Below are 27,792 nucleotides of genomic sequence, written 5' to 3' on the forward strand. Positions count from 1 at the left end.
CTGCTTGATGCATGCTAGCTCAGAACTTTATTTGGGACCCAAAAGTGATAAATTTCTGGTTAAGTATCCATTCTAGGAAAATCAGCACAGGGTCGAGATGAGAGGGGAATTACAGATATGCTGCAAATTGTGTGTGTGTGTACATATATATAGAGAGACAGATTTCAGAATAAAGTTAACCGCACACAGTTTGCAAAACATTGGCATTTCATCATTTTTTATTTATGGAATGCATTAAAATGGGAGATGCTAATATACCGTGCACTAAAAAGAAATCCTATAAACAATTCTCCTCTGTGCCATCAAAACCATTAACCATACGGCAAGAGATGGGCAAGGGAAACAGCTCATATTCCTATGTCCAATCCCTTAACTCTAAACAGACTGCAAGAGCACCTTGGTAGTTATTTTTCACATAAGGTACATTTAGTTTCACTGTCTTGTCAGGATAAGCCAAATAAAACTGGAAGGGAGATGGAAGGAGCGGGAGAAAGAGAGACCCATACATTTGGGTTATAGCAGGCTAGATGATATGTTTATTTCTAAAAGCCCCCCAGAGCAAGTCTTTTCCCAGGCACACAATATATGCATAATCACCCAATTTCAAGGAAGATTAAATATACACATCAGGATTCTTGAAATGCAGTAATGCCTCTTTGGGGATCTGGTGGCCTTGGAAATTTGCCACCAGTGGCTACCGTTGAAGTCAATCCAGATTCTCCTCTTCGCTATCTCCTTTCTCCAATATACCTGCTGGAGATCAGCAGTGACTAGCCACTTCCCCCTTTCCTATCTTCCTCCTGCTCCTATTCGTCTGACACAAAATGGGATTGTTCCAAACAATCAATTATAACTTCAGATTCCACACTTTCCTTTAACATTGCAAATTCCAGATCAAGCTCCAGCTGATGCTTCTTCCATCGTTTTTCTAGTCCCCCCCATTCAGCTCATTGATTGCTTAACATGGCAGAAGGCTGGGTGTGAGCATTTTGGTCATGCTCAGCGTAGATCTTGCACTGAGCACATTGCTCTTGTCGGATCATCAGGGTGAATAGAATTTGTATCCAATGTAACGAGCACTAACCTAAGCACATTTTCTAATAAATGCCTGTGTGTGTGTGTGTGTGTGTGTGTGTGTGTGTCACATGGCATCTTCTGGGTCATAGAAATCAGTTGCTCTAATAAAAATGCAAAGGTCCCCAGAACATTTATTCTGTAAACAGGTAAGTAACAAACAACTTGATGATTCCTATTGCTATGCGCCGGTCGCTTCAAACAGATTCCAGGACCCAGTGATGCTGCCAGCTACAAAATTCTTCTACCTGTTGAACACCAGAGTTCTTTTAAGGTCAGCATAACTACATAATATTTTGTGGGGAAAGGGCAGCTTAAAATGGCTCGTTATCATGTTTCCTATAGTCAAGGAGTAGTATGTTTCATGTTCTCTTGCTCCAAATGGAAGAGTTTAAATGCCTACCCAGAGGGCATCATATCATTAAGATAGTCAGGACAAACCTATTATGCTTTTAATAAAACCATCCTATAAAAGGAAGTGCATGGCTTAAACATTTTTTTCTATTTTAAAAAAACCTGGCTTATTTTACATTGAGAATGTATTAGTAAAATGAGTTCAGGGGAGGCACACAGAAAGCTTGGGATTCTGGTTATCATTTCTCTGTCGTCTGTTTGTGTGTTCAAAAGGTACTTACGTAGATTGTGCCGTAATCTAAAACCCAACTGGCTGTTTTTTCTTGCAACAGAAGGGAGTTTTCTTTATTTTGAAATGTGGAGATACACTGGCAAGGTCCAGTGGGCTCAGGCTCAGAAACAAACTTCCAGGACTTGGTAATGTTCAGTAGTAGAAACGGTTCTTGATTAAAATCTCAGCTGGAGAAAGTATTCCCAGTTCCTGCCATACATTGAAATACTGCTCCCAATTAAACTGCTCCAGGTGTTTGGGTGGGTGGTGTGTTTGTGGGTGTATAAAAGCCCACCCCCTCTATGGGACACTGCTGCTTTCAACTTTCACTTTTGCAGTGGGTTTTTGCCGCAGCCTCGGTTTCCCCAGGAGCAGAACTTCAAAGCAACTCCCAGGCCATTCACTGGAGCTGTTTCTCGTTGCTTTGCACAAGGGGTTGTTTTGAAAAGCTGACTCTGGTAAAACAGCCTCTCGGGGACAAAAGCTCTCCCCTAATGTTCACACATTGGGTCAAAGTGTCCCCCCAACAGTGGATAGGCTGTAGCCCCACAGGTTTCCCAGGGACAACTCTTCAAAATAGCTTCTTTCCAGTCTGACTCACCTCTATATGATTATGAAACACTATGAAGATTATTGGAGATGTTACGATGTGGCTGAAAAGGGAGCCATAGTGGGCAAATAAGTGATTTTGCATAGTTTCAAGGGTAGCCAATGTGTGCCTTGCAGATACATCAGCCCTAGACAGCAAGGTCAATGTTTAGGGATTCTGGGAGCTGTAGCCTGACAAAAATCCAGACGGCAGCATGTTAGCTGCCCCTGTTGTAGTTAACATAGCTGTCAACTTTTCCCTTTCCTTGCGAGGAATCCTATTTGGAATAAGGGAATTTCCCTTTAAAAAAGGAAAACGTTGACAGCTATGCATTAACAATATCATTCAACAATAACAATAATGTGTGGGGAGGCCAAGAAATTCACCATTGTCACGATCACTGGAGGTGTACTCACAATCCACTCCAACCCCAATATTTTGTGTGCATGCGTCTTTCATGCGCCTTTTCTCCCTTACTGAATGTGTGCCTTGGTTTGCTTCCAAAGCGTTCGAAAAATGATTATTTTCATTAGCAAAATAGCATTACGGTATGTCTTGTGCAAAGTCATTTCAATCAAAGGGAAAAGTCAATGTCATCTATTATGTGGCAGATAGATTGCATTTGTGCTGACACAGATGAGTGGTTCATGTTCATATTCAGATGTCTAGGCACAATAGGTCTCTTCTAAGCATCCTACCTCCATCTGGTATGTTGTTTGCACCTCAAACATCTGAATACAAAGAAGGCTAGATATGCTCAGGTTAGCGATATCTGCATATGCCTCGTTTAATTGGAGTTGAATAATATCGCAGGGCTGTTTAGCCGGGAGCTTGAAATAATGAGCATAACTACTGTTAGGCTCAGTGACTGAGCCTGCATAAAACATTTCTTTTCTAAGGATTCAGTTTTCTGATCAGATTATTATTGGACAATCAGAATATAAAGCAGTAGCTGATTTCTCCCCCCACCTTCTTTCCACACAAGCACCTCTTTTATAAATATTGCATGTTTCTGATACATATGTACTTTGGTGTAGGATTAAAAGCATGAGCTATTCCAAGCAGTCTCGGTCATTGTAAAAAAAGCCACCGTTTCTCAGCCTTGCTTCTTTCTCCCCAATGATATGGGCATAAGGCTGGTCTACCTTACAAAGACGTTGTGTTGCGATACCATATTTGTAGTAATCTTACCTCCCTCCCAGGGAGAGAACCGTGCATGCCACCTCAAGCTCCTTGGATAAAAGATGGGAGATCAATGCAATAAATGAATGAATGGAAGAACTGAAATTAAATGGTCAGGCATGGCTATGTTACGACCAGGAACCTTTAAATCCCTTCATTGTTGATGCGGTGTGATTTGTACATCCTAACAGGGTAAAGGAAGAAAGATAGATTAATAAATATCTAAACATCTGAGTAAGGAATAAAGTATCTAGTCAGCTGCTACAGAAGAGCTTTCCTTGTTCCTAGTAGCTTGGTGATGTAGCACTGAATTTGGCGGGGATGTTCAGTTAAGTGTAAAGTAATAGGGTGCAAATGAAGGGCTAATAGTTTGGGCTTCTTGTCCAATACTGAGATAACAGGTTTTGCCAGGAAACATAATTTGATTTGCGGAATATGTCCTTGGATCCAGTTAGGGGTTTTATGTGTCAGGAGCTCGTCCTACACTTGAGTAGGACCCTGGTAGAGACACATGCCCGACTGGCCTGTTCTCTCCCTCCTGGTCAATCGTTCTGGAGCTTCATTAGCTTTCTTCTGCCCAAACATCACAGCGACCGATGCCAACAGACATTGGCACACTCAGGGATCCGCAGAGTCTTTGCAGTTTGCATAACAGACCTCAGCAACTCAGCATTTTGGCTAATCTACTTTATTTACATATAAACACACACAGAACACTGCAACATGGCTCCCTCTCTCTCTAGCATCAGACAGCAAAGAGAGAGAACAAAGGACAATAGCCCCACTTCACGGAACACAGTCACACAAACATCCTGTCTCCGTCACTTCCCACACTGTGGAGTCAAGGCATACACCGGCATGTGAAAGAAAACAATCCCATGACTGCAATCAGGGAGCAGGAATTCTAACATTATGTACACAGAAGCAAAACTGCACACACATATCCTATCTAGTTAAGATAGGATCTCTACATGTTTTTTTTTTCTTTTTTCTGTCATATTTGAAAATGTTCAATAAATATTATTTAAAAAAAAAAGATAGGATCTCTACAAGTGTGGTACGCATGGTTACTGGCTCTATCCTACTGCACATGTCTTTGTTGGGAAACTGTAGTGAAATGTAGTACTACTACTCCTGCATCTCACAAATGTATCAGTGATAATATGATGGGAGCTATGTGCTCTCACTGGTTGCTGTGATTGGTGCAGCTTCTTAAACATACATATTTCTAAGTCACCCACTTCTCCCTATGCTGCTATTTACTATTCTGGTCAATTGCTTTTTTTGTAAAACATTTAACAGTACCTTACAGTGGCCATTCAATAGCCCTGGAAATTATTTCAAGTCACTATTTAAGAAAGGATTTCCTCTCTCTCTCTCTGGGCACATCCATTTACTGTGAAAATAAAAAGTAGACCACAGCTATTTTCAACATAGAGGGCTGTTCGCTATTTCCACATCATCAAATGCTGCCTTGCCTTGCCAGCTTGACACAAAATGAGTCTTAGCAGATGGTAAGTGGAATGTAAAGTGAGCTCTCGCCTATCTGACAGACAGTGTCACTTGCTGACTGCCTAAATGTGTTAGGTATGTTAGCACATCTCTTCTTCCTGTTCTGGAAGCTGGGAGGTGGTGTGGGCCTGTGGGACAAGCGGGAATGGAAAGGGAATAGCAGACAGGCAATTAAAAGGCAAGGGGGAGAAAAACGTGATTTCTCCTAATCAAAACATCTAGGTGCTTGTGTATGTGTGTGATAGATTGTGTGTGTGTGAGAATGCCAGGATAGGGCTTGGGAGACCAGGGTTCAAACCCCCCACTCAGACATGATCTTGGGGCAATTACTGCCTCTCAGCCTAAACTACCTCACAAGGTGTTGGATTTCCCTATTATTATTATTATTATTATTATTATTATTATTATTATTATTATTAATTTATTACTTATACCCCGCCCATCTGGGCAGATTCCAACAGAATATTAAAAACACCATCAAATGTTAAAAACTTAGGGCTGCCTTCAGATGTCTTCTAAAAGTAAGACAGTTGCTTATTTCCTTGACATCTGATGGGAGGGCATTCCACAAGGCGGGCGCCACTACCGAAAAGGCCCTCTGCCTAGTTTCCTGTAACCTCACTTCTTTTAGTGAGGGAACTGCCAGAAGATCCTCGGAGCTGGACCTCTGTGTCCGGGCTGAACAATGGGGGTGGCAAGCTGTTCAACCCTCAGACAGTTTCTGAGGAAAGCTTTTTAATTTTTTGCAGCAAGAGGTTCCTTTGGAACAAGCACTGCCTTCCTGTGTGATTGCTTCTATGCCCCACGTTTAAATAACAACAAACTGATTATTATTATTATATATATATATATATATAAAACCCCCGTTTTCCAATATTCACTGCTTCATAGGAAACTGGCCCTGTAACAACTGCCCTAAATCCCCTCTTTGGGGAAAGGGGGAACCAAAGATCAGTATTGGGTAGGCGTAGGGGCCTTCAGTGCGAGAGAATAGATTCATAAAGCGTGGTATCATAATGTATCATTTGCATTGTGTTATCTTGAGATGGAATAAAGGCTCAACCATGTTAATTTGAAGAACACCAGCATCATTAAATGGTGAAAGTGCTGTTACAGTATCTGAACTAAAATCTGTGGGTCGTGCTATGAATCGTATGATTATTTTCAGATTCTGTGTGTTTTGTTTCAGTATATTATCAGTTTAATTGCCTTACATGCAGCCGTATAACACATTAAGCAAGGCGCACTGTGAGGCACTGAAAATATGTATAAGAAAGCCCTTCATTATGGCAGCATAAGAATCTCCATCATTATTGTGTCAGAGGAATGGGTTTGTTCCGCTACGATTGTTTTTATATTTACAAAATCTCAGATATATTAAGGTTTAGTAGACTAATTAGATTGTACATTACAGTACCTGTACCCGCAATTTTATTTCTGTTCACAGCTGGCAGATGGTGTGCTGCATATTATTTTGGTATTAAGAGATGAGGAATTTCAAAGCAGCGAATATAACAATGTGCACACGCAATGTCTTCTTGACTTCCATCATGTCTTTGCAATAGCCCTTTTGTTCATGTCACAATACGAAGAGCAACTTTGCATTTTGGGTCTCGCAGTTTTAAGGCGAAATCACACATGATCGATTCTCCTGAGCCCTGACTTTGAATGGTTGAAGTAGCTGGAGGGCTTATTGGCACAATAGCTCCAGGAGGTATCTGTGAGGGGGATGTTTACTGTTTTTTGTGTCCATTTTCTGGATCTAAAATGTGACACACACACATTATATACAGGTACTTTACAGCAGCAGACAACATAACAGGGCACTGGCCAAATACGGCAATTTCAGTTTCTCTCAGTTTCTCATTATTTCCAATCTGGAATTCAGTTTTTCCACATTTCTACATCAATTTGCTGTGTGTGTGTGTGTGTGTGTGTGTTCCCTCATGAAAAATTGTAAGCATTTTTGTTCAGCTTTCCCCGTTTATATGTTTTATATTCCATTTTGCCCAATGTACCTGCTTTGCAAAGCAATTTTCCTAACCTAATGCACTATTTGCAGGCCATATTCCATAAAATGTATATTTTGGTAGACATTTTACCACTGTATATGCATTTTTGTGCTCATTCCTTGGCTGAAGAACTTGATATAGGTGGGAATTTCAAAGGGAGGGCTGGGTTTTGTTTTGCATATTGTTTTGGAAAATGCTAATTTAGTAAGTTCCTCTTTAAATGCAGGCTGAATTTAATATCTTCCCCACCCCTACTTGTCCGTCTTGTTGCTGCTGCATACCAGAAGATATAGGCAGCAGTGAGGTCAGTGCAGTGCAAATGCACTGGTGGAGTCAAAGCAGTGCTCCTGCCAGTGTCTGAGTTAGAGTAACTGCTTTGCATGGAGGTCCCCAGCATTTCCAGGTCGGGCTAGGAGAGACCCTTGTCTGAAATTCTGGAGCTGCCACAATGCTGAGCTAGATGGAACAATTTTCCAACTCAGTAAAAGGCAGCTTCCTATGTTCTGAACACATTCCCTCCAACATTTCTCTGATGAAAATAGGGACGAAAATAGAGACTTCTTCTTCTTCTTCCTCCTCCTCCTCCTCCTTTTCCTCTTCCTCCTCTTCTTCTTCCTCCTCCTCTTCCTATTGTTATTATTCTTCTTCCTCCTCTTTCTCCTCCTCCTCCTCATCTTCTTCTTCTATTTTTACCCTGCCCATCTGACAGAGTTGCCCCAGCCACTATGGGCGGCTTCCAACATATATAAAAACAGAGTAAAGCATTAAACATTAAAAAACCTTCTCTGTACAGGGCTGCCTTTGGATGTCTTCTAAAGACTGTATAGTTACTTATCTCCTTGGTTTGGGGGTTGCATAACTCCATACCTTCCAACATTTATCCGATGCAAGTAGGGATGACTTACCATGCCCTCCAACATTTCCACAATGAAAATAGGGACATTTGGGATCAAATCAGGAACCAGGGCAGGTTTTGTAAATCCGGGACTGTCCCTGGAAAATAGGGACACTTGGAGGGCCTGTGAACATCGTCTTTGAAAATATATGGAAGTTACTGTTGCGATGGTTTTATTATTCTCGAGGGAATTCCACTCATCGCTGGGCCTTGCGCAGGCACCAGACCTTCCCTTGGAATTACAAATGAAGAGGCGGAGAGGGAGTGCGTTAGGAATACACAGTTGGGAGCAAATATTATACAGTAATAAGTAATATAACTTTGAATGGTATCATGTTCATGCAGCATGACCAGATTTAAATACCTAATTTACTAAGATCCTGGAAAGAAAGAAAAGAGAAGCACTTTTAAAGCAAGTCCAATGGCTTTATATTTATTCGCTCGAAATGGACGCTGAAAATTCCTCTCCATTTACTCAAGCCTCCTTATTTCAGGGTTTCAATTTGTCACACTACAAGTAGTAAATATGCATAGGGGGGGAATTAGCATTTCTGTTCATGGTATCCTTCTGAATTTCTTTTGAGGGGAAATATATCCTACTTGTGTCTTCAGAAGATTTGCCTGCCCCCCCCCCCCCGGCTTTCACAGGTAATCCTTCTAGGAACCAGCACTTTATGGCTGCCATCAGATAAGCGGGCTGCAGCAGCTTCAATTCTCTGAGAGGGGCTCGAATATCTAGGTGGGTTTTATGCAACTCATGAATAAATTCCACCATCCTTATCGGTGTTGAGTAGTAGTAATACAAAGCTACACTTCTAAAAGAGCTCAGCGATGTACCAAAACAAAAGAGGAGTTTTTCATGTTCTCTGAACATGCTATCTAGTACGGCCTCAGCTCTTTTCTGACAGAAAGGAAAAAGCAGTGGGTATATATGGGAGGTATGAGCCCTGCTTTAGCTGAATGTGTGGAGGCCATTTGCAAAGCATGTCCTAGGAGATTACCTCACTAAATAAACTGGGACATCTCCCCGTGCAATACAAGTGAATGAATGTGTTTCTCGGGGTGAAAATAGTCACTTACCATGGGGTCAACACATACGATCCAGACCTGCTGACAAAGTTTCCAGAATTTAAAATTCTGGACAGATATTGCTTATCTAATAATTCTGAGTGAGTCCTCGTCTAAAGATTGTGGAGTTCATTCTGAAATCCACTGTGTTGTTTCCAAATCAGCCATCATGATATGTACTTTCATGATAACCATAATCCTGTGTCATTTTAAGTTTTTCCTTACAAAACAGCTCCTGATCTTTTAACCTCCTTCCTGTCAAATCATATCCTCTAATCAAATTTGATCATGTGAAATTGTGCGTGGTTATATAAAACCTTGGGGTTTTTTTTAATACAGCTTGAAGACTACAAATCCTATGATGCTATGTGTCTATGAGGTAAAAACCACACATTTGAAAACACCCATGAATGGATGTTATGAATGGACACTGATGAATGAATACAACATAACAAAAGGAAGCTCAAGCTGAGCAGGATAACATTCAAATAGCCAATGGATTTTCCATGAAGCTCCCTTTCTTGAGGATGAAAAAAACAACAAGAGATGAATTTTTTTTTCTGCAGTTTTCCCAAATGACTATTAGAATCATCCAGTGTGGTACGGAATCTTGGATAAATTCAGTTCACCTTCTTGCCACACCCTAAAAATGACTTGATTTCCACCATGTGGAATGCCTTATGCCAGCGAAAATATAATTCCTCTAATAGAGCAGTCATGAGACTGCAGTTCTGTTGTTGCCTGGTGTGTTAAAGAGCTATTATTTTGATATTGTCCCTCAAGTAGTATCAAGTCACATCCTAAGTCCTGAGGGTAATCAACCTGAACAGGTTTGGACGACAGAAGACCTGCGTGAGAGAGAGAAAGAGAGAAAGAGAGAAAGAGAGAAAGAGAGAAAGAGAGAGAGAGAGAGAGAGAGAGAGAGAGAGAGAGAGAGAGATGCAATGTTCAGATTGCATGAGGTGAGTATGCAGCAAAATCTCAATCTGATTTCTAACCTGAGGTACGTAATTGATTTGAAAAGGCCAGAGAGCCAAACCCAATGTAAAAGCAGAGTAAGGCTAGAGGATGTAATGAAGCTGAATAAAATAAGATGCGTCATCAGGAGACCACTGCCTTCCGCTTCCCAGAAGAACCAATAGATTTTATAGCTTTCTTTGAAGGATGAGTTCATTCATACAGATCTAATGATGCTGATTCATAGAGAGCATGAGGTCATTTGCTTAAGATAACGGGCGGGATTGCATCACCTCAGCCAATCTCAGCAATGTACAGTACAGAACAGAATTTCTCGGTGGCATCAGCTTTTACTGTAACGAGAGACCATACGTTATGACTTAAGCAAGACGCAGGGTGAGACAGTGACAGAAATATGAGTCTTATGTTCGGCGTAATGTGCGGCGGGAGGCACAGACCTTCTTTCACTGCTCAGTCACACATAAATGTTACATTAGCAGTTCTTTTTCTTTCTCCCCCTTTTATTGAGTGGTTGTGATTATGGGAAGGAAGGATGGGAGGATGGTGGGTTCATGAACACAGCACATTAAACCACAAACAGGTAGCATGGTGTGGGGAGGGTTGGGGAATGCAGCGGGGAGTGTGGTGGTGCAGGGTTTGGGCACTGTGCTGCGATCTCCAGATCGGTGTGGCGTTGCCCTGAACTATGGTTTGGAAACTTCAGCGGATAACAGAGTAAGACAGCAAGAACGCTAGTAGGAGCTAAGCATTCAAACAGTATGATAGCAATTCTATACCAGTTATACTGGCTGGTATGCCCAATTTAAGGTTCACATTTAAGAGGAAATAGGGTGTGTGGCCTAAGGAGAGTCTTGAGGAGTAGATAGAAAGGCCACATTTAGGCCCAAGGCCTGAGGTTCCCCAACCATGCACTAAATGCTTTGAGAGGAAGCCATTTGAAGCACCATCTATGCCCGTACAAGACTGCTTCGATTTCACAATCAGCCTCTCAGGTGTTAGCAGGAGATATTAGGTTAACAGGTATCATAAACAGGGACTTTGGGTGGTGGCCCCACACTTATGGAATCTATTTCTTAGGAAATACAAGTGGTCCCATCTTTAGAAATTTTAAAGATCAGGGCAGCCAAGGCTGTTTCAGTCCTAAAACCAGATTTGAAACCAGACTGGAGTGGACTTACATAGTCTGCTTCATTCAGGAATACCTACAGCTTGCCTCCAAGCTCTCAATCACCTTGCTCAGGAAAGAAATATTACAGTCTGGCAGAGGTTTTCTAAAAGCTCCGGACTTGGAGAAGTTCCATCACCGTCTCCTCCAAGCTAGTGAGCATCTTTCCTTCCATAATCAGGCATTAACCACTCCTTAGACCTCTACTCCTAGATGTTATCAACCATGAGAGGCAAGGGGCGAGAAGGCACGCTGTTGATATCACCTGTGTGTCCACTTTTCAATATTTACATCTCGCCCATCTGGCTGGGTTTCCCCAGCCACTCTGGGCAGCTCACAGCACATATCAGAACATACTAAAACATCAAACATTAAAAACGTCGCTAAACAGGGCTGCCTTCAGATGTCTTCTAAAAGTCAGGTAGTTGTTTATTTCCTTGACATCTTATGGGAGAGCATTCCACAGGGCGGGCGCCACTACTGAGAAGGCCCTCTGCCTGGTTCCCTGTAGCCTCGCTTCTCACAGTGAGGGAACCAGCAGAAGACCCTCAGAGGAAGACCTCAGTGTCCAGACTGAACAACGGGGGAGGAGATGCTCTTTCAGGTATACTGGTAGCAGGCATCAGCATTTAAACAGGCTTTTCCTTCTAATGCAGGTTACATCATGTCTTAATGACTCCTTTGGTTTTGGTTTGAAACTGTTTCGTCTTATTTTCCTGTATTAATGTATTTTAACTGATTGCAATTTTTTTGGCCTGTTTTTGCTAGCGATTTTTAATTTCTGTATTTGCAGAGGAAGGAAATTGCAGGGCACATATTGTAAATTAATAAATTTCAGTGGTGCAACCTCTGAATAAGCATGTGGAATGATCCAGCCAAAGCAAAGCACTGCATCATTATATTCACTCTTCAGATTGAAAGTTTCTCTGAACACAGGGAGTCTTTCTTCTGAGTAAACATGCCTAGGGTTATACTGTTAGTCTCATTGGTTTAATGGGAGACAGAACCACAGAATTAACTTCTGCTGGAATCAAAGTGCTTAACTTCTACTGGGTTATAGAATCAGAGTCTAATTTTGCTTCTTTAAAATGCAGTCATTAAACAGCAGCACTTTAACCCATACCCATTAAAATTGACAGAAAGTTTGCTTGTAACTGCAGGGAGATATGAAGTCGATCCACATTTTTCTGCAAGTTGCCAGGACACACAAGCAGTCTAGTTGTTTCAGGCATGGTAAATGTATACAGAATGAGAGCTTTTATTATATCATGTTACATATAGGGGGCAGAGAGAGCCAGATAAGTGACATTTGGGTATCTATGTTCATTCATTCCATCATAGTATTTAATTGCCTATTCATGTGAAACAATTATCCTTCTGTATTCATGAGGCATTGCTTAGAAGGATATTTTCTCATGCTTTTATCACAAATTGCATACTTTTCAAGTAAAGGTTAATACCTTAACATTTCATTTTTACAACTATGTTTTTAAAATCATTACTCAAAGAAAAGTCATTTTTAGCAGTGTATTATTGTTGCCTCATAGTGCTGCAGTTGCAAAGTGTGTGCGTGAAAGAGAAAGAGAGAAACAGAAAGACACAGACACATAGTCTATAAAAAGCAAAGAAATTAATTGTGAATCAAAGCCTAATGGGCTGGATCCAGAATAAATTTAGCTCCAATGAAATGAAAGGAAGATAAGTTAGTCATAACTAACTTCCCCCCATTTATTTCAATGCGACTAAAGTGTGACTGTTGGCATGAATTGCTACTTTTGAGTATTATGCAACAGACAAGGTCTGGTGTGTTCTTGGGTTATAAATACAGATTTATTCCATAGCATAATGGATGACAATTGAACTTTTTGAAATGAGTAGCTCTCACTCAAATGTTGCAACAATATTCTAATGCAGTGGAGAGCAGGGTTGCTGTTGTCCGTCCCCCCCCCCGAACATTTAAATATGCTAGTCCTCCAGCCCTCCAATTTCTATAAATCCTGGAGAACCTTGATGTGGAAGTCCATGCATCTTTTAAGCCAGGATGAGGGACAAGTGATATTCATCCCATTAGAGTACTGCTTCATAGAAATAGGAACATAGTACAATGGTGCCTCGCAAGACGAAAAGAATCTGTTCCGCGATTCTCTTCGTCTAGCGGTTTTTTCGTCTTGTGAAGCAAGCCCATTGACGGCTTAGCGGATTAGCGCTATTAGCGGTTTAGCGGCTTTTAGCGGCTTTTAGCAGCTTAGCGGCTTAGCGGATAAGCGGCTTATCGGCTTAGAAAAAGGGGGGGGAGGGGAAAAACCCTGCAGGAACTCGCAAGACATTTTCGTCTTGCGAAGCAAGCCCATAGGAAATTCGTTTTGCGAAGCACCTCCAAAACAGAAAACTCTTTCGTCTAGCGAGTTTTCCGTCTTGCGAGGCATTCGTCTTGCGGGGCACCACTGTAGGTAAGTTGCTGTGAGTCCTGAAAGACCTGCTCCCTGACTTGCAGGCCTTTTTCACCTAGCCTGGGAGGCTGGGGGCCCTGACAGACTCCAGCTACAAAAAGCTGAGGTGGCTGAACAGACTCTTGGGTTGGGGTATTGTTTAGGGTTTTTGTTGTTGTTGTGGGTGGTGCTTCTGTTGTTGTTTTATTGCCCCAGCTGTTTAAAATGCTTTAGATTTTCTTTAACTTATAACTTGTGTGTTTTTAAATTTGGGGTTTTTGTTGTTTTTAAATTAAGGAACGTAGGCTGCACCTGGGAAGGGAGGAGCTGGAGAGAGCAAGTTGGTTCTGGGCAAGGTGAAAATGTTTCTCTTTGACCAGGCCTTTGGCTGATTAACATTCAAAGTCCTTGTAAATGTCTTCGTGGGAGGGGGGTTATTGCTTTGTGCAGATCCTCCAAGTGTCCCTATTTTCAAGGGACAGTCCTGGATTTACAGAAGCCGTCCCAGTTTCTGATTTAATCCCAGAATGTCCCACTTTTCCTTAGGATGTCCCTATTTTCATTGGGATAGTTCATCCGTATAGTCAAAGTTATGGTGTTCCCAGTAGTGATGTATGAAAGTGAGAGCTGGACCATAAAGAAGGCTGATCGCCGAAGAATTGATGCTTTTGAATTATGGTGCTGGAGGAGACTCTTGAGAGTCCCATGGAATGCAAGCAGATCAAACCTCTCCATTCTTAAGGAAATCAGCCCTGAGTGCTCACCGGAAGGACAGATTGTGAAGCTGAGGCTCCAATACTTTGGCCACCTCATGAGAAGAGAAGACTCCCTGGAAAAGACCCTGATGTTGGGAAAGACTCTCCTCCCTGAAAGAGAGGGGAGTGGTTGTGGGCGGGAGCCCGAGCACACCCAGCAGGGGGCATTTGCCCCCTACCTCCAGCTCACCTGGCTGGCGCTCACGCCCCCCCCCCGTGGCCATCCAACCAGGTGCCACGGAGGGGGCGTGTTCAGCATCCTTTTGCTGCAGCGCCAGCCTCTCCCTGGCCTCATTCTTCGTCGTCCCGTTGCGAGTCACCCACCCTCCGCTCCCTTTGAGTTAGGGCTTAGGTCATTGGCCTTGCTATGGACCTTAGGCTGGTCGCCCTGGTTGTCCGGGGGGCCTGGTAGGAGTTTTTCCATTTGGCATTAGGCTTTTTGGTTTTTTCGCCTACCTCGTAGCAATCGTCACAACTTTTGTGGTATTGGTGGGTAGGTTAGGCATTGGAATAATGTGTTGTGGTGTGTCGAAGTGCTAGGTGTGGCCATCGCCTATGCCTTCAATGTTTAGGGGTATTCCGTTAAAGGAATCTGGCGGTCGTGTATTCTGTCCGATGCCTGCTTGGCGGGGGGCCATGGCACGACCCTCGGTGACAGCAGGAGGTGAGCCTATAGTTGGATCAGCATCAACAGGCTCCACCTACTGGTGAATAAACCCACTTGTTTCAATCCAATGCCTAAGCCAATACCTTTTCATTGCTGTAATCAATAAAGTTGTGGCCTTTTCTAGCCCATTAACCTTATATCACGTGTCCTTGTGTCTTCATTTCACTTCGCGGGGTCGGGTCCTCGAACCACAAAGATGGAGGGCACAAGGAGAAGGGGACGACAGAAGACGAGATGGTTGGATAGTGTTCTCGAAGCTACCAGCATGAGTTTGACCAAACTGCGGGAGGCAGTGGAAGACAGGAGTGCTTGGCGTGCTCTGGTCCATGGGGTCTGTCACGACTTAACGACTAAACAACTAATTTTCATCGGAGAAATGATTGAGGGTATGGATATATGCAACCCCCAAGTCAAGGAGATAAGTAACTATACAACTTTTAAAGACAGCTAAAGGCAGTCTTGCATAGGAAAGTTTTTACTTAATGTTTTATTACGTTTTTATATATGTTGGAGGCCACCCAGAGTGGCTGGGACAACCCAGGCAGATGGGTGGGTATAAATAATAAAATGATTGTTACTATTATTATTGAATAGGTTGTCCCTATTTTCATCAGAGTAATGTTGGAAGGTATGTTTGTTTTTGTTTTTATTATGCATTTGGTTTCTTCAGTTTGTATTTTTATGTTATGAGCCGTCCTTTTATCTTCGGATGAAGAGCAGTATACAAATTCAATAAATAAAAATGGTAATAAAATATTAAATGCAGCGTCTTTCCAGGGTTTCCGATAGAGGTGTTTCCCATCCATAAGTGGAACCTCTGGGAACTGAACTTGGGATATTCTGTATGCAAAGCATGCACTCAACCACTGAGTAATGGGGCAAGTTCTTGATTAAAAAACAAACTTATGAGCTTGGCACATGTAAATCAGTGAATCAATGAAACCATATTATATTACCCCAGTCAGTTATCTGACCCTCTGACTTTTATGACTTCTTTCTTTTCTCTTCAGGCGAGATGCTAAATTTCAACAGCATCTATCTTAAGAGATACATTGATAGAGCATTTTAAAAAGAATCACTCCTTTCCTCAGAAGGTGTCCTGCCACACTCTGAAACTCTTGCACGGTCAAATGCATGAATGAGCACATACAATGAATACGTACAACCAGACATTGAGCTGCATTTGGCAAAATATGTGTGCTTTTGAACTGAGTGTATAGGATGCGTATTTGATACTCATAGATTAAGTTTATGTCTGCTCCCCATGGTAATCTAATGATATACCACTTTATATCCATAAGTGACTGGATGCCTGGGGGACGTATTAGCATAGTTGTTGCGTACGTCTTATGAAGAACCCAAGAGGCAGGCAGTTTTTCCACATGACGAAAACAATGAAGTCCTATAGCCCCTTAAAAGACAAATGAGTATGGCACAGTCTTCAGTGGGTGAGAACTCACTTCATTAGATGGATGTTCAACACTGTGGGCTCCACCTTACACAAGCTTATGCCTCAGTAAATGTATTGTCCTTTAAAAATGTTGCTGCCCCAACAGATTACCATGGCCTCCGTTCTAGAATCTGACCCTCCAAAATGAACATATTAACATATAGAAAAGCAGGAAATTACTTAAGTGGACCTGTCAACAGATTAAAGAGTTTTAGACTGATAAACCACCTGCCCTTTAAAAAACACCAATTAATCAGTTTATTAAATTTCACTAACATTTACATGACTAACTGCGCAAGCCTATCCATGCCTACTCAGAAGCAAATTCTATTGAATTCAATTAAGCTTTATCCCAAGCAAGTGGAGTCAGGGTCGCAACCTGAATCTTCAATATAGGTCTCTTTCTTAGATATTGGTAGGAGTGAGAAATAAATATATGTGTTTCATGGCTTATGACAGGAGCAAATCAGAGTTTTAAAAAATAAACAAATGTTCCCTTAATTGTGATTCCTCCACACAACCTATCAACTTGCAGTTTTGGTGATTCGCCTACCGATCAAACTGATGAAAACCCATATCCCTAGTTTCAAGACGTTGGGCTTGAAGAAAGAGTTTTCATCTACTGGAAATAATTGGTGTTAGCTTTACAATCTCAGCGCCTACTGCTCACGCATCGTATTTTATTGATGTTAACATTGTCAGAGTGCTCTAATAACCATTTTAAAGGTACTGACAAGTTGGCCTCTACTTTGAAAAGAAATATCAACCCTGTGTGGCAGCAAAAGGATTAGCTGAGGAGAAGTCGGAATTTGGAAGTGAGCAGGCTGGTACAGGGGATTATAGCAATGTTCTTACGAGTCTTCAGACCTTTTACTAGTAGAATTAAATCTACTTTGGGCCAGAATGCAACCAGTCACCTGGTCCTGGTAATGACGGTAATACTGCGAGTGGATTTGCTGTTTCCAAAAGAGAGAGGGCAGGCTTGCTTTCTGCAGATTAGAGGATACTTTAGCACAGCATCCTCGGAAAACTCCCTCTTTTAATGGCTACAATCCTTTTCACTGGGATCCTAGAAATATCATTTAGGTTTTCTGCAGGCACCTCTTTTACAGATACACACACACAGCAATTTTTGTTTTTTTTAATCCGCTTGGTATGTGACAACTAAAATGCATATATAGATATATATATATTCTCTGTAATTTTGCTGAGAATCCATTTAAGCTTTTAATATATTTAATTTCTCACATCCAAATGGTAACAATTTGGCTGTCACTCATGTGTGAACTTACCTCGTTATCTGGTAAGATCGACAGCTACAATCCAGGGAACTATGTGATTATTATCTCTATGTGTCCAGAGGGACTTAAAAAAACAACAGCCAGCCTACCTGAACATTGTTTATTGGCACATACAAGCCATTACATACACAAGGTGGGCCATAGATTGTGGACACAGTGTATGTAGCTATAGGCTGAATGTAATTGACTCTTTAATTTGGTGAGTTTGGTGGCACAACAATACTGGTTTCCTCTAGTAATATGTACAGGAATTGTTGTTGTTGTTGTTGTTGTTTTAAAAAATACAAATTACATTCTGTTCCCTTCTTTCTCTCCTCCCAATGTAATTGTATCAAAGGAGGGAGTGTTTTCAATTCATACAGGCTTTGCTTGAGCCCCCACCATTTTAATTATACTGGTCCCACCCCTAATATGCACATGTTGGAGATCTGTGGCAGACTTGGCAGACCCAGCCTGGATCACGATCTCCAGCACTACTGTGTGCTGGTGCCAAGGCTGAATTCATGCCACCAAAATTTCCAGGGAACATTTTATGAGCTATATACAGTATGAACTATGTTTGACTATTATCTATTTTCGAAAAACATTAAGATACTGTATATGTAAAAGGTAAAGGGACCCCTGACCATTAGGTCCAGTCGCGGACGACTCTGGGGTTGCGGCGCTTGTTATGTACTGAAGTTCTCACCCTGGGCCAGCAGGGTGATACTGTAGATAGTTTTCACTCAGGTCCACATATGCAAATAAGGAATTGAAAGTGACGTTCAGCGATTGGATAGTTACAGAAAGTTGTTACTGTTGCTTTTGTAGTTGAGCTCTATATATGCAGGTTGGCTGAACCCTTCAGTTCAGTTAAGTTCTGGCCTGTGAATAAACGAGCTGTCTGAAGAATCGCTGTGTCGTCTGATATGTTCACCCACAATTTAACAGCGCTCATCTCACTTTATTGGCTGAGGCAGTGGCGTAGCGTGGGGGGTGCAGGGGGGGCCGGCCACACCGGGCGCAACATCTGGGGGTTAGGGGGCGCAAATCCATGGGTTAGGAGGTGCAAATTACTGGCCTTGCCCCGGGTGCTGACAACCCACGCTACACCACTGGGCTGAGGGAGCCGGTGTACAGCTTCTGGGTCATGTGGCCAGCATGACAAAGCTGCTTCTGGCGAACCAGAGCAGCGCACGGAAATGCCATTTACCTTCCCGCCAGAGTAGTACCTATTTATCTACTTGCACTTTTACGTGCTTTCGAACTGCTAGATTGGCAGGAGCAGAGACCAAGCAATGGGAGCTCACTCTGTCGCAGGGATTTGAACCACCGATATTCTGATCGGCAAGCCCTAGGCTCTGTGGTTTAACCCACAGTGACACCTGTGTCCCAACTGTATATGTAGACAATAGTTAATAATCTAATAATAATGCACACAAGGGGTCTTTTCAGACATAACACTAAACTATGATCCAGTCTTGTCTCTGTGGCTACGCTAGAGGAGCAGAGGGGATGGAGGCATTCATGAGCTTAAAGTTTTGTGCCAAACTTTAAACACCAAATAATTTTTTTCTCTCCAAAAGATGACTCTTTCTCCTCTTTAGGCCATAAACATGTGGCTATACATTTTCATGACCTGCTAGCTTTTATGGATTTATTTGCAAAAGTAAGTTTAAAAATCTAAAGGGCCATGTTTTAAAGCTATATTCTTTAAATAACAATGGTGCTTTTTTGTGTATTGGTAATGTTATAGTTTCTAAATAGTTGTTACCCTCTCTGGGATCATGAAGGTGATGAAGTGCAGGATATAAACTTAATAAATAAACAAAATCTAAGGGGGAAAGGTAGCACATCCTCACCTTAAAATATAATTATCAGCCTGCTTTAGTGGCATGTACAATTATTATATGTCTGTGTCTTGGTGGGATCGTCTAAATTTTTTACTGCAAGTAAAGCTTGTAGTCAGAACAACAAAAAGACTGGAATCCACACAGATACAGTAATAATTTGGTTGTCACCTTCTGGATTTTTCATTCTTTATACATTCTATACCTTGAAATTATTCTTGAGAATAATTTAGATGGACAAACACAACAATTCCTGTTGCAGCAGAGGACATTAATAGAGGTGCTGAGGGGTTGCATCTTACTTAATATGAACCAAATCAATTTAAATGCCACATAGGAAGTACTGCTCTGGTTTAAATTAACCTACCCATTTTTCTAAGAGATTGGAGGGGTTGTTGGGGGGGGGGGGGAGGAAGCCCCATACCACTGGTTTAATGGCTTTGAAAATAGCTTTTAAATGCAAGTCGTGTTGCAATATTTTGATCGGCTCACCTGACCACACTTCAGAACACTCACACACTTGTCGTCCCAAAGCAATTGACAGCGCTGCTTCCAAGTATTGCAAGCAGAATTGAAAATGCAGACTCACAAACCATTAATAATAAAATAATAATAATAATAATAAATTTTATTTATACCCCGCCCTCCCCAGCCAAGACTGGGCTCAGGGCGGCTAACAACCAATCATAAAAACAAGTTGATTAAAATATAATTTAAAAAACAAGATTAAAATACAACATTAAAACATTAGGATGCAGCCTCTACACAGGAGGAGAAAGGAAAAGGAAAGAGGGGGAGGGAATCAAACTGGTTTTAAGCCAAAGGCCAGGTGGAACAACTCTGTCTTGCAGGCCCTGCGGAAAGAAATCAGATCCCACAGGGCCCTGGTCTCATGAGACAGAGCGTTCCACCAGTCCGGAGCCAGTGTTCAAAAGGCCCTGGCTCTGGTTGAGGGTAATCTAACTTCCTTAGGGCCCGGGATCTCTAGGGTGTTGCTATTTATGGACCTTAAGGTCCTCCATGGGGCATACCAGGAGAGGTGGTCCCGTGGGTACAAGGGTCCTAGGCATATTCTGCCCCATATGCTGGAGAAGATACAAATAATGGCAAGTGTTAAGTTTTGTTGTAATGTTGAGAACATGGAGTCTGATCACAGCTCTTCTGAACTGTAAGGAACTTCATGGGCACCTTCCAAAGGATCGAGGGACATTTCCACATTGCGATGTCTGCAGATGGTTGCACTACAACAGACACCATTTGAGCGAAGCATATGGCATAATCTGATCTAATTCTTGTCTTCTCTCTCTCCCCCCCCCCCCAAATGTCAAGAAGAAGATACTAGCAAATATATTTGTTTGTCATCTCTCAATCTCTTCCTTTTATGATAAAAAGAGGTTTTAAAACATTATAATGGGCATGGCCAGCATGGAGGTGAAATGGCACAGGGCTTTTGCTATGGCAGTGCCTCGGTTGTGAAATTCTCCAATGCTGTCTACTTGCATATGTCAACTGAAGACATATTTATTTGCCCAGAGTATTTGGGAGATAGATTTGATGTGAATTTAGCATAGTTGGTCTCCTGCTTTTGCGCTACATTGTTTATTTTAGTTTATTTTATTGTTGTAAATAGTGGTGATCAGTGCTTATGGCTAGCCCGCTGGGATCAGCACTTACAACAAGCTGTAAGTAAGCACAGATATTCCTTCACATCGCTGTTTTGAAACGAAGTCCACAATGCAAAGGATCTTCATCTGCAGGCGCAATTTGAGCTGGACCCACAAAGTTTTTTCTTAGTAAGTTTTGGTGTCCTGGTGACATTAGATGACTGACATTTGGGAGACCCTACCTACCTTTCAAAAGGGTCTGCAGACGGTAAGCGTATCGACCATAAGCTATTTGGTCAATGGTCCAACTCAGTTTGAGGCCCCTTCCTACATTTGATTGGAAATCTGCACATATGCTAGCAAAATGGGCCAGTTTATGGAAATCCTTGTCCAGTGCCAAGACTGGGAAGTGTTTAAATGTGCCTTTCCATTTCCAGCATCTTTTAGAGGGTGGGACGGGAGACGAACTAGGATTTTAGCATTCAGTAGCAGCTCAAACATGTAAAGTGGACAGTGATTGCTAACTGGCTTGGTTTTATCCAAAGATTCAACCTGCTTTCTCTGTGACCTTCAGCAAAGCTCACCGTTTGTCTTGTCTGAGGCTGAAGGACGCCGTAAAGATACCAGAGATAGCTGGAACCTAGGTGCCTTTTGAGATGTCTAAATCGTTTTGAGACTAGGCAGCTGTCCTGCAGCTCTCATTTTTATACTGTGAAGGAAACGCAAAGCAGATTAATCCAAGAGGATGATTTACCATAGCCATTTCCCATCCTCCCCCCTATATCTCCGTTGCTGAAAAGTAGAAACAGGAACAAAAAGATATTAAGATATCCTCTTCCAGCTCTCAGGAGCCGTTCTCCTCTTCCTTTTCCCTAATATCAACTTAACCCCATCTTTGCCTGCTTTTTTTTTTAAGCCATCCACACGTGTGTGTGTGTGTGTGTGTGTGTGTGTGTATATATATATATATATGAAAATCTACGAAAGCAAATATATATATATATATATATATATATATATATATATATATATATGACGCCAGGCAGAGTAAATTCAGTCAGTTTGTCAGTGTATCCAGCCACATTCTCAGTCTCTGCTCAATGTTCCATGACAACAAGGTGAGACGGCAGAGGTTATCCGAACAGCTGCTTCCTAAGCTAGAAATTCCAGGCATTGAAAACCATCTGTCTATACATTCACAAATGTATATAAGGACAATCTATCAGGCTGCAGTCCTGCAGCTGCCACTCGATCAGGCCTCCTTCCTTTCTAGACGCGGAACAATAAGACAGAGTTCCTCACTTTGTGTCACACAGAATGGCTGATTTGATTAAGTCCCCAACTCTCATTATGCTAGGTAGGGGTGTAGAATTTCAATGATAATCCATAATGCATGACCAGTTTGTCGCCATGGCAACATAAATTCAAGGTTACTAGCTCAGACGCATAATTGGGCGCGCATTGAGTGCTGAAGAAGGGCTGTTAAAATTCTTGTCATAGAAGAGTCACATCCATCATGCTGTCTAAAAATTGCGAAATGCTCATAATCAGAAGTGGGGGGGGATATCCTTGGAGAATAATGTTAATAAAATAATGATTATATCTAATAGAATTGTTTAAGGTTCTCCCCCCCCCTTTTTTTAAAGCACTTGGGTTGTGTGTGGGGTTTTTTTTTTTTTAAAAAAAAAACATTTTCAGGCAATAATGGTCAAATAGGCTACTTCTTCAAAATTAGGTAGCTTTGGTCCTGCATTCATTGTCCCCCAAAATATTTGTGCAATAAGCCAGGCCTAAAACATTCCTTTTCCACATATGATTGATCTTGAGCAAATCTAAGGATATGCAAAGAAGGAGGCCATTGTGTGGCTCAAAGCAGTTTGGGAAGTCATGCTAGCCACGATTGGACATTTTTTATGTCCTCAAGAACGTTTTCAGCTTGTAAAAAGGGAAGAATATGGAGGAAGTAGAATTTTGCTGGTTTGCTTTTTTAAAAAAAGGGGGGGATACACTGGCAGCCATTTTAGGTTTTGAAGATGAAAATAGGCAGGGTTGGGGAGCAGATGGAAAGAAAAATGTTAAAAATAGACAGGAAAGGGTCTCTAGACAATATATATAGCAGATAAACAAATAGGTGGTCTGCTTTTTAACTTCCCTTCTCCCACCATCTGCATCTACAGTTCTGGAACTGTTATCTGATAACTGTCAATCAGAATTGATTGATTTATATTTTGTTCTTTCAGCATTTTTGGTGTGTTTTGTGTTTTCATTTCAAAATTTAGTTATCTCTACAGTTTAAAAACATCTTATTTTGATGCTTACATGCTTGCAACATGACATGTTTATTGCATGAGATCGTGATTGTAGTATGGTATCATTACTTGAAGTATTCTCTATATAAGAGGCTGAATGCAGTCCTAATATAATAAGATCTTTTACAGATTCAGACCATGCAGTCTAAGGGGTGTGATCCTGTTGGCTTCAATGGGAGACAAACATATGTCTAAAGGGATTTAATTTTGGCTGGATCATGCCCCAGTTGTTTACTTTCAAGTGTGATCTAGTATAAATTGAAGTGAGTGGTCCACATAGGGCAGAGAAAGGATAATAGATAAGCAAGTATAATGAAAAAGCTGACACACAGAGCTGCAGGAGTATCCTAGCTCTTAGTTGACTTCCTGGCCGCAATCCTATACACACAGTGGCGTAGCGTGGGTTGTCAGCACCCGGGGCAAGGCAAGTAATTTGCGCCCCCTAACCCTGGATTTGCGCCCCCTAACCCTAACCCTAACCCTAACCCCCAGATGTTGCGCCCGGTGCGGCCGGCCCCCCTGCACCCCCCACGCTACGCCACAGTATACACACACATCTGGGAATTAAAGGGGGCTTCCTTTTCAATTTGCATGAACAGGGTTGCACACTCACTATTTATCCAACCAGTGCTGCTTCACTGTGAGGAAATATCCTTCTCTTCCTTTTCCCTTCCCTGCGTTCTAGTCCAATTCACCTTCCGACCAGGTATGTCCTTGATCAAGCTACTGAATGATCGGATAGGCCTATCCTCACCTCACACGTTGTGGGGGGTTTTTTTGTGTGTGTTTTTTTGGTCATACAAGATGCCATGACTTTGCTGCATAATCCTACTTCACTGTGGTGGGTTTGTCACGTTAGTTTCCCTCACTGAATTGGCCAGCTGTGGCCTAAATTTTCACAAGCAGCAGACAAGGTGTTAATCCGTTTCTGCCGCAGCAGCCCCCATTGTGAAAGCCCAGGTCTTCCACTGACAGGGCTGGGTGGGTGAATCCTGCACCATGTGTGGAATTTTGTTGTGCGGAAGAGCATTTCACCAGGTAAGCCTGCATCAGCAGTTTGAAGTGCTATAATCCAAGCACAACTGAGTCATGTGAATAATAATAATAATAATAATAATAATAATAATAATAATAATACAATCACATGCTTACCAGCTACCTCATTGTTTTCTGTCGTCGTTGTCTTACTCAAATCCTGCGAGAACAGAAAGATTGGAGCAGAGTACTCAAAACTCACATGTGTGGTTGTTGCCTCTTTTTACTGAGATTCTATGTCGAATACTAATGCTAAGGATTTGTCCTCCAAATCAGCTGTTTATAGGTAATCCGCCAATGATCAGTCTTCATCCCATCCTATGACTGTTCCTGAATAACTTTCTGCTTCCATCCACTACCACCCCCAAACTAAAATATCATATTTCATTAAAGATACTAAAGGGAAATGTCCTGCACAGTCACTTTTCTACTATCTAGATTGCACAGTTTATGCTTCTGCTATTTAAACTATTGCAACCTGTTCTGAGGGTTTTGAGATGGGGTGGGATGTAAAACATGCTAAATGCGTCGACACTCCTGTGGTATTTGCTTGGTTAAATAGATACGGAAGAAGAAAGAATAATAATACAATTAAAAAATGCTGTACAGCTTTAATAAGATCCGTTGATGAGATGTGTTTTTATTTGAACACAAAGCTGCTATGATACAAAGCTTTCAAATATCACATCTGGAAATATACTCACTTCTTGATGTGTGCATGTAATTCCAATTAATATTATGTAAATGAGAATAAACCCCCATCAGGGGCTATTGAGGTAGGGGAGAAGTGCAGGAGTAGCTTTGCAGTTCTGATTTAAATAACAAGTGACTTTTGTGAAGAATGCCAGCATGTGGCCCCATGCACTCACATTGTAGAAATACAGCAGCTCTCACAGCGAACGCCCAATTTATATATTGATGCTCAGTGGTGCTTAGCCAAGTGAACCCGTCGTTAGGGGCAAATATTAAACCCCCAATGTGCTTGCTTCAGGAAGGAGTATTTTCAAAAGGGCTCTCCTCTATTTAGGAGCAGGCATCAAAGAGCTTACTGGGAAAGAATGGCTTTGTGAATAAGAGAAAAGGAGACTGGTTGAGTTCAAAGGTGTGGATCATTTGTATTTGTGTGTGGCAGTGTGTGCATGTGTGTCAATAGGATATCTAGGATATGTCAGGCAGAATTAAGTGTCAGCCGGAATCAGGGGTTGGAGACTGAAATTATTGTGCTCATCTCATTGACTAATTACTCTCTTTTGGTTCCACAAGCCTCGGCCTTTGGAAGTAATTTTTATTATTATTTTTAAAAAACCATGTTTTCCAGTTTTAGTTTTAGTTTTTTACCTTTGTGTTGTTTTGTGTTTATGGTGAATTGGAGTAAGGGCAGCATATCATGTCCTCTGCTACCTTTGCAAAAGAGAATGAGCATATATTAAAATGTGTAGAGGTTTTGGCAACATGCTCTGTTTATGTAGGTTGGAGCTCCTGCCTTGTTGCGTGTCGAGGTCCCAAGGTCCACCCCAATAACTCACACATCACACAGAATTTTTTGTTTAAGATTTTTGGCATAATTTTGGCCACAACTTTATTAAAATACAAATTTGTGAGTGGTTGTGTAGGCATTGGTTGCAACTATCTGCCCCCACCATGGGGGACAGACTGACATTCCACACGATGCGAAAGTCAGAATAGGGGAATACACTTGGGGGTAGCAACGGAGCAGGGAACCTGCCCTCACCCCAAATGCAACCAGGAGCTCATTGCTATGGCCCGAGCCCCCTTGACAGAGTGGACAAGCAATAGTTAGCCCCCAATTCCTTTAACGGAATCCCTTGCAGCAGCAGCATTAGAGGGGCAGGCACAGCCAATCCATGCCCCTCAACCAACCAAACCATAAACCAATGCCTAACCGCGAACCTTACAAGTTGTGACGATTTGCTACGCAGTAGGCAAAAACCAAATGGCCCCAGCCAATCAGCCAGATGGACAAAATTCCTACCAGGCCCCCGCTCCAAAGCAGACGACCCCATGACAGGCATAGCAAGGTCAAAGCGAACAACCCTATTCTAGGGAGGGAGGGATGGGCAATCCGATGCACGGGCAAAAAGAGGAAGCCCTAGCTTCGTGCAAGGAGTTTTACTATTTCTGGCTGTCAATCAATAAATGGCAACATTAACTTCTTCCCAACAACAAGGGAAGCCCCAATCGCATCAGTGGCCAACGATCAATTAGCCCGCCCCCCAACTTTGGAGTGTCCTGGCGGCCCCCACCGCAACACGTGCTCTCCATGAAGGGGAACACGCTTTCCTGGATACAGTGGTACCTCGGGTTACAGACGCTTCAGGTTACATACGCTTCAGGTTACAGACTCCGCTAACCCAGAAATAGTACCTGAGGTTAAGAACTTTGCTTCAGGATGAGAACAGAAATCGTGTGGCGGTGGTGGGAGGCCCCATTAGCTAAAGTGGTGCTTCAGGTTAAGAACAGACCTCCGGAATGAATTAACTACGTAACCAGAGGTACCACTGTAACCAGAAGTGCATTACTTCCTTTGGCCATTTGGCAGCATAGAAAACGTGTGTTAGATATATTCAGGTGAAATGCAAGCATTGGGGGGCTAGACCTAAGGATGATCAGTGAGCAGAGGAAGTGTGGGGGGCATAACACTACAGTGTGGTGACTTGGTAGCAGCAGCTGCGGGGGTTGCTTTTATGTCTACTCTCCTGCCTAGTAGCTCCAGGGTTAGCCCTAGAAGTCACCTGCCCAGCAAGCCAAGCTTCTCAAGTTCCAAGCACAGATATCTGAAGAGGAGATCCGATGTATGAGCAGCTGCTTGCATGGCCCAGGATTACACGTGACTGGGACCCCCCTGTGCAACTGGGGATCCCAGTCATGCAGTACAGCTTCACAGCAACACCTCCTCATGCCTAGGCTCCCTTCTCTAGATGCCTGCGCTCTTGGCTGCGCATGGGGGGCAGGACCAGTAGTATGGCCCCACTCAGTGCTGGATCTACATATAGCTTAGGGCCCCACTCGCTTGGGCCCCCCAAAAAAATTTGAAGGAAAAAACCCCCTGATACTTCTTCTTAATTATATTTCAGTTCAACAATTACTTTGATAAAACACATATTTTGTTATGGGCAAATGGCTTTAGATACCTATTAATAATAATACATAATATTTTTTTATTTGTATCCTGCCCTCACGACCGAGGCCAGGCTCAGAGTGGCTAACATCATAAAAACAACCCAATATGCATAAAAACAGACATCAATTAATTAAAATACATCTTTAAATTAATTAATTAATTTTAGGTCCA

General features: G+C 42.1%; 1 long non-coding RNA gene across 1 annotated transcript in view; it reads left to right on the top strand.

Moving 5' to 3' along the window:
- The window catches only part of LOC309339467, a 270,809-nt gene that overhangs the window by 197,986 nt on the left and 45,031 nt on the right, over positions 1-27,792 (top strand). The window contains exon 3 of the long non-coding RNA XR_014155383.1: positions 1,280-1,348. This is a non-coding gene — a long non-coding RNA (uncharacterized lncRNA). The remainder of the gene's footprint in view (positions 1-1,279; positions 1,349-27,792) is intronic.

Source organism: Podarcis erhardii (genome assembly GCF_964252035.2).
Source record: "Podarcis erhardii genome assembly, chromosome: 3".
Classification (NCBI taxonomy): Eukaryota; Metazoa; Chordata; class Lepidosauria; order Squamata; family Lacertidae; genus Podarcis; species Podarcis erhardii.